At 38.7% G+C, this 16,202-nt stretch overlaps 1 long non-coding RNA gene across 1 annotated transcript in view; it reads left to right on the top strand.

Annotated features, from left to right (window-relative positions):
* Positions 1 to 1,107: 1,107 nt before the first annotated feature.
* The window catches only part of LOC125921259 (uncharacterized), a 38,048-nt gene continuing 22,953 nt past the window's right edge, over positions 1,108 to 16,202 (top strand). Inside the window, exons 1-2 of the long non-coding RNA XR_007457360.1 lie at positions 1,108 to 1,384; positions 12,796 to 12,933. This is a non-coding gene — a long non-coding RNA (uncharacterized LOC125921259). The remainder of the gene's footprint in view (positions 1,385 to 12,795; positions 12,934 to 16,202) is intronic.

Below are 16,202 nucleotides of genomic sequence, written 5' to 3'. Positions count from 1 at the left end.
CTGTTTACAACCTGTTCAGTACATTTTTTCTAGAAAACCATGTGTGAAGATTGCTTCTATTTAAGAATGGTTGATGGTTTCTGCTGCTTCACCTGCTATATATCTCTTTCTGATGAATGGCAGTGGAATAATCCCAGGATGAATATGATATAAGGCTAAGAGATCAACATTATTTTCTTGGTGAATTGATTACTTTCCTCTGAATTTATAGTTCCTACCAGGACTGCAAATTAATATGGTTGATGCACTTAGTTATTCAGATTGCGCTATACATTTAAATGCAGGCAGCTTAAACATTAAATGTTCCAAGTTTATAACTCATAATCAGATTGTAGGTCCTGTAAACAAGAGGAGGTGTTTGTATCATGTCTGAACAGAAAATGTTTTTGAAATAGTAGTGGATCACCATGCGGGATACTATATTCTGTAACATGAAACATATGGCTGGCAGCCATCTATTATTTACTATATCAACATGTATTCAATTCAACATCTGACTCCTGGCTTGTACCTAGGAGAAATGAATGCAGGCAATAGAATGGGAAGGTTATATGTAGTGTGTATACGCATAAATAATAAATTATATACACATGTGAAATTACTGAATAGGATTGACATAATTTTAAAATTGTCCTTATGCATATGCTAGAAGTTCATTGTACAAGGACAGTTTTCATTTTTTTCAGAGGTATGGGTGGCCTTTCTATGTTTGAAGGTGAGTTACTGGGAGAGGGCAAAGTAATCATAAAAGTTGTTATTTTTGGAGGGGGTGGCTGTTGCTACTTTTGCAAGTCGTAGTGTAAGTCAAGATTGTCTTTACCCAAATTAAGGTTTTCAAACTAAGAGGACTTTTGAAATGACCTTCCTTCACCTTTTCAGATTCAAGGTCCATCAGTGGAGTGGGTCAGGCCGTTCCTTATGGGCAGAGCTGTGCTCTGATCCAGCTTATTGCTCTTCCTACTTTACATTTTGTAGTTGCTTTAATGACAGATGACTGTAAGGTGACATCACAATTCCTGCATTCCATGGCTATTTAAAAAAAATTATTGTTTATTTACTTTTCAGAGAGATGGAGACAGAATGCGAGTGGGTGGGGCAGAGAGAGAGAGGGAGACACAGAATCTGAAGCAGGCTCCAGGCTCTGAGCTGTCAGCACACAGCCCGATGCGGGGCTCGAGCTCACGAGCTGTGAGATCATGACCTGAGCTGAAGTTGGATGTTCAACCTACTGAGCCACCCAGGCGCCCCGCCATGGCCGTTTTTATTATGGTTGTCTTCCTTCAGGACTCTCCTGGGGTCAACGAAAATAATAGTTTGCTGGAATCTCTATTTTTAATCCGGAATTATGATATCCACCCACACAGAAAGAAGACATCATGACTAGGTAGTATCCTTATTTTGAAAAAATATTAAGGAAAAATGATTGTATTTTCCTTAGGTCTGTGGATACAGTTGTGAACAAATGTTGGGTCAAAAATGTCATTTCCTTTCAATATTGATCACCAAAATCATGAGAGGTAAAAATCCCACACTAATGAATAGTATTGGACAGTAAAAACCATTATTTTCTCAGTTGTGATGGCAGAGAACATTCAAGGCAGGGTCTAGAAGCTGTCCTTTTAAATGAAATCAATGTTATCCTGGAGCATATTGAATACATTTGGGGATTTGGTGAAAGCATAATTTACTCTGAGTAATTTTTTTTTTATAGGGGTGTGAAGAAATACCCTTTAACTCTTGAGATAATTGATGTCGTATGGGCAAATGTAATTGTAATAGAAATACATGTGCATATATTTAGATGGAACTTGACTCACGGGCAACTTTATTAGCCCAGCAGCTGCAGGCTGGAATTTATCACTTTCACATGACCTTGTTTAATACCCAAAACATAGAGACTGCTAGATACGATGTGTACACTTTTTCTTAAATTGTTGAGTGACTACACAAATCATATAAGGAGTAGCTGTTCTCCAAAGCTGAAAAGCTAGTTGTATATGGAGGTGGCTTCTTGGACAACATGACACGTTGAGAAAGTGGCAACATCTACCGTTTTGCAAATTTATGAATGGTTTCAAACAATAGTTATGAATCTGCAATGTGCATATCGTCTGCTATATTACTTAGTGTTTACCTTTCAGGATATTCTGTTTCTCTAAACTGCAGGAGAAACTAGTTTAACATGATGCCTTATTTAATAGTCCAAAGTTACCATTTGCTGCTTATAAATACTCTAAATATCTGTTTGCTTTTGTTGTTTTATCAGTTATTACTCCAGAGAATAATTTGACTCAAAATCACTTAAATTTTTTCCCATTTATTTTCTTTGTAGCCCCAAAGAACAAGATGTTTTCTTTTATTAAAAAAAAATTTTAGAGTTTATTTTTGAGAGAGAGCGAGCCAGCGTGAGTGGGGGAGGGGCAGAAAGAGAGAGAGAGAGAGAGAGAGAGAGAGACAGAATCCAAAGCAGGCTCCAGGCTCTGAGCTGTTAGCACAGAGCCCGACGTAGGGCTGGAACTCAGGAATGGCAAGATCATGACCTGAGCCAAAATCGGACACTTAACCAACTGAGCTGCCCAGGCACCCTAGAATAAGATATTTTCTTAAAATATGAGGAAACTTGTATTCATCAGAATGTCCTTTCCTGAGTTTTAATGTCTTCCTCTATTTATTGTCCATGCTGTGCTGCGGTTTGGAAATGTAAGATGTTATCCAGCTGTTTTCTATCAGTTACTGAGAGCTAAATATGACGGAGGCTACTCTGTCACCCTCAGCATATCAGTGTCATGGCATGATGGGTCTTCAACTCCTAAATTTCTGCTGCTCTGGTGCTGGTCTGTAGTGGACCCAGGGCTTTAAATAAAAAAAAAAAAAGGAGAGGAGAAGGGCTTTCTTTGCAGCCCAGAACTCTGAGGTGCCTGCCTGGCTTCAGACCCAAGAGTCTTGCTGGGAGCTCTGCTATCTGGGAACCATTGCCCGTCATGGGTAAAAGCTGCTGTACTTGGCTCTCTCTTGCATGCACTGAGAGTAATGTATTCTTTGCTTTCTCACTCTGCTGGCAGAAATGAGCAGAAGCTGTTCAGAAGCAACAGCAGCAGAGGGGCCTCCATTTATGGTTCTCCATTTCCTTCTTCATTTCTCAAGTTCAGAGCCTCACTTAATTGTATTGGAGCTTTCAGCGATGGCAGATTATGTCTTCTCCCTATAATCTATTAGGGTTCAGGAAGAACCTTTCATTATAATGGCACTCCTTCCCCAAGAAGAGAAAATAATGCACTAAATGGAAACTCTAATAATAAATGAACACGAACACAGGATTTAAAAGTATATAGAGTAATTCACATAAATTGTTTTTGTTATATTTAGTGCTCAAAACACTTTGCAGTAGGCATTATGATGAAATGGGGGCTAAAATAGCATAAGTGACTTTTCTCCCCAAATTCTACAGCCAGTAAGAAGTGGTTTTAGACCTTGACTCTGTGTTAATCTTGAATCTGTGTAGACCCCAACTTTCACACTTGATTCCAGGGATCATACTCTATGTGAGCTGTAAACCATGTATAACATGAAGTTATTATGCATTGCCACTCTTTTTATTTATTTTTTTTTAATGTTTATTTATTATTGAAAGACAGAGCATGAGCATGGCAGGGGCCAAGACAGGGGGAGACACAATCTGAAGCAAGCTCCAGGCTCTGAGCTGTCAGCTACAGAGCTGGACGTCGGGCTCAAACTCACGAACTGAGAGATCATGACGTGAGCTGAAGGCCGTAGATTAACCGACTGAGCCACCCAGGCGCCCCAATGCATTGCCACTCTTATTGAATTAGGTATATTAATGTTTTTGTATGATCACATGTTATATTTAATGAAAGTGTGTTTTAACCAATTTCATTTATTCATAGTTCTGCATTTTATTTCATGCAAATGTCTGTGTTTGGGGCATTACAGTGTTAAAATCTTGTATACCACAGGCTGTGCCGGGTTTTGTAGGTCATCTCAACTTTGGTTGTAGTAAATCTTGCTGTTGCTATGCAAAAATCTATAATAAGATTCCATCTGTTTTTATAATTGCCTAAGAAAAATACATTATTGGTATCATTTGGATGAAGTAGAATTCAAATGAAATCGTCCTGATGAAAATTATTACTTTTGGAGCTTGTTTTTTATATTCTTATGAATACCTGATTCAGTACAATATATTTTCTAGCACCTATAGTGCTTTTGAATTTAAATATACTCTCTGCAGGGGCACCTGGGTAAGCTCAGTCGGTGAAGTGACCTGACTTCAGCTGGGGTGATGATCTCACGGTTTGTGAGTTCAAGCCCCGTGCAGGGCTCTCTGCTGTCAGCGCAGACCCTCCTTCAGATCCTCTGTCTCTCTCTCTCTCTGCCTCTCCCTCCCCACTCGCTCGCGTGTGCTTGATCTCTCTCTCTCTCTCAAAAATAAATAAGCATTAAAAAAGATTAAGAAAGGGGTGCCTGGGTGGCTCAGTCTTCAAGCATCTGACTCTTGATCTCCCGGTTTGTGAGTTCAAGCTCCACACCAGGAGCTTGGGATTCTGTCTCTCCTTCTCTCTGCCCCTCCCCTGCTAGTGCTCGCTTGTTCTCTCAAAATAAAAATAAATAAACCTTAAAAAAAAAGATAAAAAATAAACATGCCATGTGTATTTAAAAGAAATATATATAAATTCTATATAAAACTGTTTTTTAACGAAAAACGAGACATCATGGTTAGAGAAAAGAATGAAGAATGAAGAAATATATATTCTGATTTCCTCCTAGTGGGCCATGTGAACCTCTCTATCATCCTGTAGTTTTAGAACACTACAATGTAGTGTAGCTTAAGGTAAGCAGAACAAACAGAACCCATGGGATTTTTATCAAAGACATTTTTATTTTCTGTTACTGCTTTACTTTAAAATATATTGAAGGCAGCATTCCTATCATTGGAAAGGACATTTTGACAGGTACGTGACATTTATGGTCATCCTCAGGTTACTGAAACTCTTAAAGTCACTTTGCATTGTTAATATGGCTTCAGCTCGGAAATTAGAAGGACCAGCCATATGTACCAGTGAAAACTTTGGAGCTGAATTCCAGTTAAATTTTCTCTCTTTTGTTGGCTGGAGTTCTGCAGCAGGCTGTGGTTGGCAATGAGAAACAGAGAAAGGTTGTGTCTCTAGCAAAGTATTTTTTTTTGTTTATTTATTACTTATTTTGAGAGAGAGAGACAGACAGGCAGACAGAGAATCCCAAGCAGGCTCCACACTGTCAGCTTAGAGCCTGAAACAGGGCTCAAACTCACAAACTGTGAGATCATGACCTGAGCCAAAACCAAGAGTCAGATGCCCAAACAATGGAGCCACCCCAGATACCCCTCTCCAGCAAAATATTTTTTAAGAGTTTAAAACATGGCTCTCATGCAATTGTGAAGTGAGCACGTGACAAACAGTTATGTGACTCATTAATGAGGAAATGAGCAGCATGATAGAAATGGTTTAAGAGCGTTTCTGGAACACATATACTCACTAAGGTGAAGAAAACTGAACTAAGTTTCCTAAATTCGTAACACGTTGTCCTAGAACCGTACCTTTTGGGTTATATTTTCTCGTGGAAAGAAATCTGTTAAGTTAATGTTCACTTCTAGAGTCTGGGCCCTAAACAATAGAGATAGTAAGTGACATAATGATTCCTCTTGGGGAAGCGTGTTAACCACTGCTCCAGTGTGATACTGAAAGGAGAAGCAGTCTTTCTTTTGCCCTTTTCCCCAGCTTGTGAAGATTTCCCCCTGGCATCCTTATTTCAGGGTTTTTATTGATTCCTCCTTTTCCTCTTTTGCTCTATTTTCTCTCTCTCCCTGAATGCTCAGGAAAGAGGAAAACATTATGTAAGAAAGGTTTTCTTGATTCGTAGTGTCACACACTGGCATTTCACCCTGGTAGCCTGGTGGCTGTCTAGAGTTGACTCGGAATGGTGCTATTCTTGGTTCCCAGAGCATGCCCCCCACAACACCGCCCTTGCCAGGCACAAAGGATGGTACTTCCCCTGCTGTGAGTGCTGCTTTTTCCTCTTGTTTTGTGTTGTCCCCCTCCTTCTAATGGTTTGTGCTCTCTTTTGTTAAAGACCACTCCTGGTCAAAGAAAACACTTGTATACTTTTTGCCCATATAAATTCTGGGAGGGCAGACCAATCCCAATACAGAAGCAACTCTCATTCTGCACCATCAAAGTAACTCCCTGGCCCATCCCTTTGTTTACTAAACCTCTTAGGTGGGAGGCAGATACTAGTTTACTGGGTCATCTTCACTGTGAAGAGAGGCCCTTTTGAACCTCCTCCCTTTTGACTTGAAGAGGAATGTCTTCCCTCTCTCCCTCTGGGGTACATGGTTTCTATAGGATCCCTCTTGCAGTACAAATCTTTCCTGTAAATCCTCCTCCCAAATTCTCACTTGGTTCATTCATATTCTTAATTTGGATTTAAGTACAAAACCATTTTAAATTTATACTATACTTGCCAATTTCATTGGAAAATTTATTTGTTGGTCTTGTATCTTGCTTTTGGTGTCTCATGTCTATTTAATCTAATGTCTCCGATGAAACTTCTGCTTTACTAGTTTGCTTTACTAGTTTACTTCTGCTTTACCAGTTTCTGTTACTGGTTTGGGAGGCTAGGAGCTGTACTCAATTGAATTTTTCCCAGAATGATTTTATCTGCTTATTTTTGGAGAACTATCTGTAGGACACAACAAATTGGGGCAGCTGTCTTGGGGCCTATGTTAGGAGTATATGGGGGGTGTGGATGGGGAGAATGCAGGAGTGGGGAGAGGGTCTGGAGAGCCAGGTGATTGTGGAATATTTTACTGCATTCCCTGATCTAAAATGATACATGGAATTAGAGCATTTACACCAGCCCCCTTGCTCCCCCTGCATGCAGACCCTTTTCTAATTCCAAGTGCTCTCAGCTTTTTGACAAAGGGGAGAGTTTAGTGTGCTGTATTGTAATGGTCTGTAGATTTCTCTTCCCCCTAGACAATAATTTCCTTGAAGGCAGGAACTGTATTCACCTTCTTGTATCCCCAGCCCTAGCCGCTTGTCTGCATAGTGTATACTCAGTAAGTATTTACGGAATGAATGATTGAGAGGGATGGATGCCTGTAGGATGAGATATCCCCCCTGGGCTCTGTTTTCTAGAAGTGTTTTTGTCTCTGCTTTTCCCTTTTGTAGAAGAGTTGGAGTGAGGGAGATGGCGGGGAAATAGCAAACTGCTCTCACCATTGTTTGTAATAGCCTTTCCTCTGTTAACGTGATTCACCTGTGCCCTATGAATGTTTGTGTAGGAGGAAGCTATACAACTATTTGTAAAAAATAATTGAAAAATACTGCACCACGTGAATATATATACCCATATTTTTATGAATTGCCTTGTATTGAAAGGTTCTTTAAGGCGGTAATGTCATCTTTCATTATGTGCTGTATTCCTGTTTAGAATTCATTTATTCATTTGAATAAAATGCCATCTATTGTCACTATCCCTGGCTTGGGTGGTTTGGTCTTCTATTTGGGGGGATTATCTTTATTTTTAGTCTTTTATTTGGTACTCTAATAAATAACTTTGAAAGGTGTCCCCTTGATTCCTTCTTTTCCTCTACTAACTGCAAAAGAAAATAGCAGCCTATATTTAAAGGGTAGACCTTGTTATCCCTTCTGGCAATTTCCCTCTCTTCCAGAGATTAGAGTTTACTACGGTACAGCAGCCCAATAGGATTGTTCTGGAAATGGATTTTCATGTAAAGTATTAACTTATGGTATTATGTGTAGCAAAAGGACAAGGATCAAAATATTATTAAGAGAGAGAAGCTGCATTATTATTATTTCTAATAGGATTGGTATAATAAATGGCCCTTAAAGACCATACATCTGTTCCGCTCAATGCTTGCTTTCTGAATTTACCATGAAATGTATTTCACTGATAAGACACAGCATTCAGATCCATTATTTCTCTAGAAGCCTGGTTAAGAGATTTACAGTACAAGATATTGCTACATGGTCTGTGGTACTTCATTGAAAGTAAGAACTTCTATTCTTAAATTGAAGGAAACAAAATCTATATCCCACTGGTAAATGGTTTTAGGGGACTTCCCTTTATTTTTATTACTAAATATTGAGCTTTAACTAAAGACACCTTATGTAAGTTTGTATTTAAACAACATAGCTGCTTGTTTTCTGTCAGAAACAGGGTGAATTTAAAACTTTTCTAATAAAATATTATAGAAAAATTAAAATTCATGAGTGACAAAATCATGGCAACCCTCAAAAAATGGCACTTTTAGGGCGCCTGGGTGGCTCAGTCGGCTAATCATCCGACCTCAGCTCAGGTCACGATCTCGCAGTTCGTGGGTTGGAGCCCCGCGTCAGGCTCTGTGCTGACAGTTCAGAGCCTGGAGCCTGTTTCAGATTCTGTGTCTCCCTCTCTCTCTGACCCTCCCCCGTTCATGCTCTATCTCTCTCTGTCTCAAAAATAAATAAACGTAAAAAAAAAATTTTTAAAAAATGGCACTTTTACTTTTCTGCCAGTCTAGAGAGAACTTTGGAACTAGTGGAACTGAGTCTGTTACTGAATACAGGTCTCTCCCTGACTCTAATGCATATTTTCCAAGGAGGGGTCGGGTGTGGTTTTAATACTAGCCCAGGATTAAAGGCTTGATCTCAGGTGGATTCTCTTCCCCACAGTGAAACTGAATGTGCCCATCTGTAAAATGAGGATGAAGGATATGGCTTTAATGTGGACATCAAAGCCCGAGGAGAACACTGACAGGCTAGAGTGGGGTATGTGGCCCTGATTTTGCCCCTTGCTTCCTTTTTCCTGCCTGCTAGTGTACCTGAAGAGATCAGGTTGTCCTTTAGCCCATTGGTGATGTTTTCTCTTCAGTGACATTCCCTTGGAATGGCTCGGTGAGGCAATCCTAGTGACCACAGTGAGAAACGTAGACTTCTGACTCACACCTATTGAGTGGAGCTCTCCTTGGACTTCATACATATATTTTAGAGAAAATTAGCATTTCAGCCAGTTTTGAAGTCCTGACCGTTTTTCTGAGGAGTTGTGAAATATATTTGGACCATATAGTAGACCGTGAAGTATACTTTAAAACCACATCTAAAAAAATAAATATTTAAAAATAAATAAATAAATAAATAAAGCCACATCTACAGACTTGAGGCAATTTGACTTGTGGATATCAATTTCGAGGGCTATTCAGTGTAATGGTCTTCCTCTCCCCAGTAATGTCCACCACCAAGCTCTTAGTGATGCATTCACACTTGGCAATACGAAGGACATTAGATAAACTAATTCTGCAGTTTGACATTCAGAGATTTTCTGTTTTCTTATGTATATCAGCAATAGAAGTTTTAAGATGGATGGCTCTAAATTTGTATGTTGGAGTAAGAAAAAATCGTGATATTTACTCTAGGGAGATTTAAAGGGGAAGCACCCTGAACTGGATTTCATTGGTTCTGTGGTCAATTTTATATACTTAAAAAAGTTTTTGACTTCTAAATTCTAACCTATTTTCTCTATTCATATTGGTAATCAGTCTTGGTAATTTTTGGTGTCAATTAAGTTTCCAAGAGTGAATCCCCCCAAAAGCATTATAACTATAGGAGATACGAGATTAACTTAAGTGCTTTGAATTGTGACTATTATTACTCATGAAGGAATTACTCCTACATTTGCGATTACAACAGAAGGACCATGGGACTGATAAGAAATTAGAATTCATCATATCTAAAAGGCAGCACAGGTCAACAATAATTAAGTTCTAGAAAAGTTGTAAATACATATAAATATAATAAGGGATGGCAGAGATGGTTGACATAAAGAGATCATGGATGTAAATTAAGGATAAAGTTATTAGGGATAACATGTTAGCTCCCATTAGAAAATGGTTCAGTAATGATTGCTTGGATCTCATCTCACTTTGGCTTCTCCCACTATTTTCTATTCGGTCAATTTCTCACAGCCATTGAGAAGGGACCCAAAAGAAGAAAATTTTACTGTGTTGTGGGCAGAAAGATGCCCGGTAAATAATAAGAATTTTGGTACAGAAGCCCCAGATTTCTTAAATATTACAGTATCTTGACTCAATAATATATTTTTTTATTTTATTTATCTGCAAAGTTGGTGGTTGCCAAGTTCATGTGCTTCCTTACAAAATATGTATGCGGCACAGGAGAGGCAAAAGGCCTCTCTCCATTTTGTGCTCTGACCTGTCTTCTAATCCCAAACTCCAAAAAAATATATTCTTAATATATATTTTAATAGAAATATACAATTCAAGAGCACATTTGTTCCCATGAAATTTCTTTACAATTTTGAACTGCAAGATACCAAGATATTATTTTTTTATTTTCCATCCTTTTGTTTCCAAAGCTGTGTCTTTGTAATCCTAATATCTAGAGAATAAGATATGTATATAGGTGTTTTGGTTCTCTCTGATTAACATCTGAGTTCTATGTAACAAAGAGCTACCTAATAGAATCAGACTTCTTCTGAGCTAGACATAGCTGTTAGTGGTAATGATTATATCCTTGCTTGTTACTGCATTTTTTTTGGTTGAACTATTTCAGTGAAAACTCTTTAAAAAAATTTTTTTTAAGTTTATCATTGAGAGAGACAGAGAGAAAGCACACATGAGTGGGGGGGGGGTGGGGATGGGCAGAGATAGGGAGACACAGAATCCCAAGCAGCTTCAGTGTCTGAGCTGTCAGCAGAGATCCCAGTGCGGAGCTGGCACCCACCAACTGGGAGATCATAACCTGAGCCAACATCAGATGCTTACCTGACTGAGCCACCCAGGCACCCCACAGTGAAAATTCTTAATAAGAAAAACAACAGGTATCAGGGCACCTGGGTGGCTCAGTTGGTGAAACATCCAACTGTTGATCTCAGCTCAGGTCATGACCTCATGGTTTGTGAGTTTGAGCCCTGTGCTGTCTGCACTGTCAGTGCAGAGCCTGCTTGGTATTTTGTCTCTCCCTTTCTCTGCCCCTTCCCCGCTTGCTCTCTCTCTCTCAAAATAAATAAATAAACTAAGAAAAAAAAAAGAAAAACAAGAGGTAGTATTTTTTTATCCATCAAATTCCAAATTGTTTAACTTAGGGACTAATGAGAAATACATTTAGGTCCACTGTATCCTTTGACATTTGAATGTTAGGTCTAATATTTTTTTGAGGAAGAGTCTTTGTGTATATCATATGCATTCTCACAACTCCCTAAGTTAATTTGGAATTCGCTGGATTAAAAAAAAATACTACCTGTTGTTTTTCTTATTAAGAGGTTCCTTAACAATATTTCTATTAAAAAAAAAAACAGTGAAAAGTAAGGAAATAATCATTACTAGGATTAGCTATGTCTGGCTCCCGAGAACGTAAGCTAAAATACACACACACACACGCATGCGCACGCACACACACACACACACACACACACACACACACACACATAGTTACACCTAATATGCCTGCTGAAGACATTGCTATACAGTTTTAGTATATAAGCTTCTGGCTTTATTTGCATATTACAAGGAAATTAATAGAGAATTACATCTAAATGATACTATGTTTTATTCCTAAACTGCTATGAAGGAGATGTTGCATAGATCTTAAAATGGGATAATAAGCACTGTGAGAGCCTTCCCCCAAAAACCAAAAAACAAAATAAACTCTGCAGTTACTAGGTAGTAACTTTTGGGGGACAATATTGTTAAAATGTTATAATATTTAAGAAAGAAAAAGATTTCAAAGGTAAAAATCTCATACACATTTTGCTATAGCTTACATATGTGGCTGAACGGTAATTTCATAAATTATGTTCAAATAATTTGTTGTAAGGTAACATCTATCAAAAAAGGACCTCTATAAAAAGATGTGTTTTGTCTTCTACCTCCTTCAAAATAACTTTTTCCCCCTCCATTTTCATTTAAATTCCTAGTTTTACATTGTCATAATGCTTGACTTTGTGTTACCTCATGAAGTGCTTCATGATCATATAATTGGGGCTAAGTAGGAACTAAATGCACCTAAGCTTAATGGTTGCTGCTCACCAACTACATAATTATCGTCAGGGAGGCTAAAAATGCAGAATGTCTGTCAAATAGAAAAGAAGTACACAGGGGTGCAGCGGTGGGGAAGATGGAAATCACAGCTGGAGGTAATGATTACTCTGAGTCTCTTGCTATAGCAAACATAGCATTTGGAAATTCATGAACATTCCTTTTAAATGCTCAAAAGTCTTTGCAAAACAAACCATACATTAACTAAAACACTCATGACTGCACTGCCTACACACTAAGCCACCAGTAATTTGGGGGAAGTTTCTTTCAATCCAACATCAAAAGAAAGAACTGAAAATCTTTTATTTCAGATTTGGCTTTTGTGACAAATAAGTTTGACATAAATAAAACAGGTAGTTCCACTTCTCTGACACCTAGCATTCAGTGCTATGCCACATAATTTTCCTAGGAAATAGTTAATTTTAAGTGTAATATACATCCAGTAAGAATGATAATAAAGTGGCCATGTTTTGCTAAACAATACACAGTACGTGAGCCTTAACTTTCTGGAGTTTCTTCTACAAAAAAAAAAAAAAAATCAGTCACCCAGACTCATTCTTTAAGAATCCTTTTGAATTTGTATGCCCCTCTTTGAGGGAGAATAATTAACCTCTTGGCTTATCCAGTAAGAAGGGAGATGGTCTCATATTCATGCCAGTCCACATGCCCCTCTACTGTTCCAGTGCCACCATGAGCCACTGTTCGCTTTGGTGTTGGCCACCCTACTGCTCTCTGGGACATAGGAAGACAGCCTCCTGAACTGGCAGCAATTGAGGATATAGATGGACAAACCTCAATTTCCTTTACTCCTTTGGCTCCTGGTAAGTGGTCAGTATATATTTTATGAATGAATGAATGAATGAATGAATGAACGAACGAATGAATACCCTTTGGGTTTCACTGAAGTGGTGTGGTTTTTGGCCTTTTTTCACTTACCGACTCCTTTCTGTGTACAGTCCACAGGCCTCTCTACCTGAGTAATGGGAGTCCATTGCAAAGCCCTGTATACCATTATAGTGACAAAAGCCCTACAGAGTCTTGGAAAATACTGCTTTTGTCCTGTAGTGAAGATTACATTTTGCAGAAAGTGCTCTGGGTAATGGTGGTTCGGAGATGTTGGCTCTTCTTCTTAAGCTAGTTGCCCTTATTTTCCAAGGTAAAGATTTCATTACCATAAATATCAGGGTCATCTTTATTTTCAGTTGTTTGCAATTCAGATTATGGTATAAGAAAATGACAGGGGTGGTGGTGAAGGGAAAATCAGTCTATTGAATGTCTCTCTTCCTTATCAAGACACTATTGTCCCTGGGAGGCATAAATGTTCTATTTCTCTTTTCCAGAAGAGTACATGAAATTAAAAAAGAAACTAAGAAGGTCCTCAGGTTGATGATTTACAGAGTAAGGGTTGGCTCTCAGGAGTTCCTAATTCTAACTAGTGCTCTTCTCATAGTATAGCAGTTCTTCAAATATTGAGGGAGTGAGGGAAGCAGTAGTCATTTGGAGCGCAAGGGCAGTAACTGCACACACCTCTGTGGGAAGCAGAGGGAGATTTTGGGTGGCAGTTTTCAAGGAGTTAGCATCCTGGGGACATGGAAGGGTGGTGTGGCTCTAGCCAGAGAAGGTCTTACAAACTGAGCCATTGTCACTGTTGTTCTGATGTCAGATGATTTTCCACCGAAATCATTTGCAGAAGTCTTTGGAGTGTTGTGGTTTCCTGGCGTCAAGTTGGAATGGTAATACTCAATTTTAAGATAAAACTTGTTTTGTGGAGCTGTGGAGATCAATGAAAACGTATTTGAGAGAGGAAATAATAAAAATATAAGGAACCATTGAAATACTATTCAGTTATTTTTGCACTAGTTTAGAAGCCTGCACAACAAAGGCTACTCAGGTTTAGCCTCTTTTCAGAATATATATCTGATCTTAGAAATCATTTGAGGTAAATATTTTCCAAAGATGGTTCTAAGGAGGCTATTTCCGTGTTAGGCAAGTACATGTTATGGGTTGCGTGGTTAAACGTGTTTGGGAAGTACAGAGTTCAACACAGTTTACAGAGAACCTTTAGCTTGCTAACATACACTTTTCAAGGTAGGGAAGCACTGTTTACCAGAATTCTTTGAACCTGACCCTTTACGCTTAAAGAATCACTAAAGTGATGAATGGTTTCCAAAGAAGAACTTTATGTCACATATTCAAAACATGAAAATCTCAACTAACAAAAAGATTATTATCCCCTAGAAACACACTATGGCCCCTTTACTGATAACAACAATTTACTTTTTAATATTTTACTATATAGATGGTGTGGCGTCTTCCATGTGTATCTTAGCAGACCCTTTTTAAGTAGCCTTTTCTAAGTTGCTGACATGATTACGAGGTCAACCTTCCCCTCTGCTGCTGAGAGAAGAGTACCCTGCTCACTGCTGGCCGTGGGTGGAGGTTTGAGGTTGTATGTTCTCATATACACAAGAGATCCTAGTTCTGGTGGATTAGGAACTAGAGTGTGGAGTCTCCAGCTTTTGATGAAAAATGCTCCCCCTTTGTCCTCTATAATACAGGTCTTATAAATAGCGATATCTTAAAAAAAATTCTGACAGTGAAGTTGGTTATTCAGCACCACAGAGGGCTAGCATCTACACACCTACCCTGAAAACTGCCATTTGATTCTAATGATATTAGTTTTCAAAGGAGAAAAATCAAACCCAGGCTATGCTACTTATTTGCTCAAACAAGACAGAAGCCAGCATCTCTGCTGGAGAGTAGTTATTACTTTTGAGGGACCATAAGATCACCTCAATTTCCTTGCTCTGTCCAAAAGAAAATTAATATCCTCATGACTTAAAGAAGAAAGTGAGCCTAGAACTCAAAGGATGAAATCATTATCTTTGATAGGCTGCAAATAACCAAACTGAAATTTACCGGAATATGAATTTCTGAGCTGAAAAAGCAAAGCCTTATCTCTGGAGGATTATGGGAAGAATTTTTTTAATGTAGCTCCCCCAAGGTTCTACCAATGTAATTCCATGCAATAAAAATGATATTGTACATTGGACAGACTTCTGAAGGACATACCTTTAAATTAGAACTTGAGCCTGCCAGCCTGTTCTCTCTCCTTATCAGGTGATTATTCATGTCCATTTAATATCCCAGCATCAGTGTCCTTTCCATAGGGAGCATTGTTGAGATTGAACTCTAAAGGACATCTGCCAGCCTGCTAAAGCTGATTTTCTGATTCTGATGCTAGAGCATCTGATGACACAGGTGAAAATTCTCCCAAATATTCTTAGCCTGATAACACTGGGAAAGGACATTCCATTAAAGTATTTTCGCTGAGGGCAGGGGTTAGGTGTCCAATTTTAGGACTTACTGTTTGATTCTGTGAGAAGACCCTCTCCAGTGTCGACCATTCTCAAGTCCAAGGTTTCTATCTGTGGCCGGGGTACTGCCATTCTTCCGGAGTCATACCATGGCAGCCCTCTTTCTCTCTTCCTTATCCATTCTCCCATTTGTTTCATGTATTCATTCATCATACATCTATTGAGAAGTTGTTAGTTTCTCTAGTACTAAGAGAAAAAGTTAGAAATTAAGAGAAGGGGTGCCTGGGTGGCTCAGTCGGTTAAGTGTCTGACTTCACCTTGGGCCATGATCTCACCATCCACGAGTTCGAGCCCTGTGTCAGGCTCTGTGCTGACAGCTCGGAGCCTGGAGCCTACTTCAGATTCTGTGTCTTCCTCTCTCTCTCTGCACCTCCCCTGCTCGCTCTCTCTCTCTCAAAAATAAAATAAAAACATAAAAAAAATTAAAAAAGAAGAAATTAAGAGAAAAAATTTTAGAGGAAAAATTAAAGACTTCAATCACAGTGAATCATGGAAGCTTCAGATGCTTCAAGCTTATCCCCATCCATCGTGAAAGTTCACTCAGCTTTAGTTCTCATCATTAGTACTTGACTTTTGACTTCCCAATGCAGGATGTTAACCCTCTTTATATTGCAATAGTATTTTTTGCATGAGTAATATTTCAGGTATAGCTATTTTTTGCTCTTTTATATATGCCAAGGAAATCCACACCTAGGTTTCTTTTATAGATCAAG

This window comes from Panthera uncia, chromosome C2 (assembly GCF_023721935.1).
Source record: "Panthera uncia isolate 11264 chromosome C2, Puncia_PCG_1.0, whole genome shotgun sequence".
Taxonomy (NCBI): domain Eukaryota; kingdom Metazoa; phylum Chordata; class Mammalia; order Carnivora; family Felidae; genus Panthera; species Panthera uncia.
This window is presented reverse-complemented; position numbering and strand designations above follow the sequence as displayed.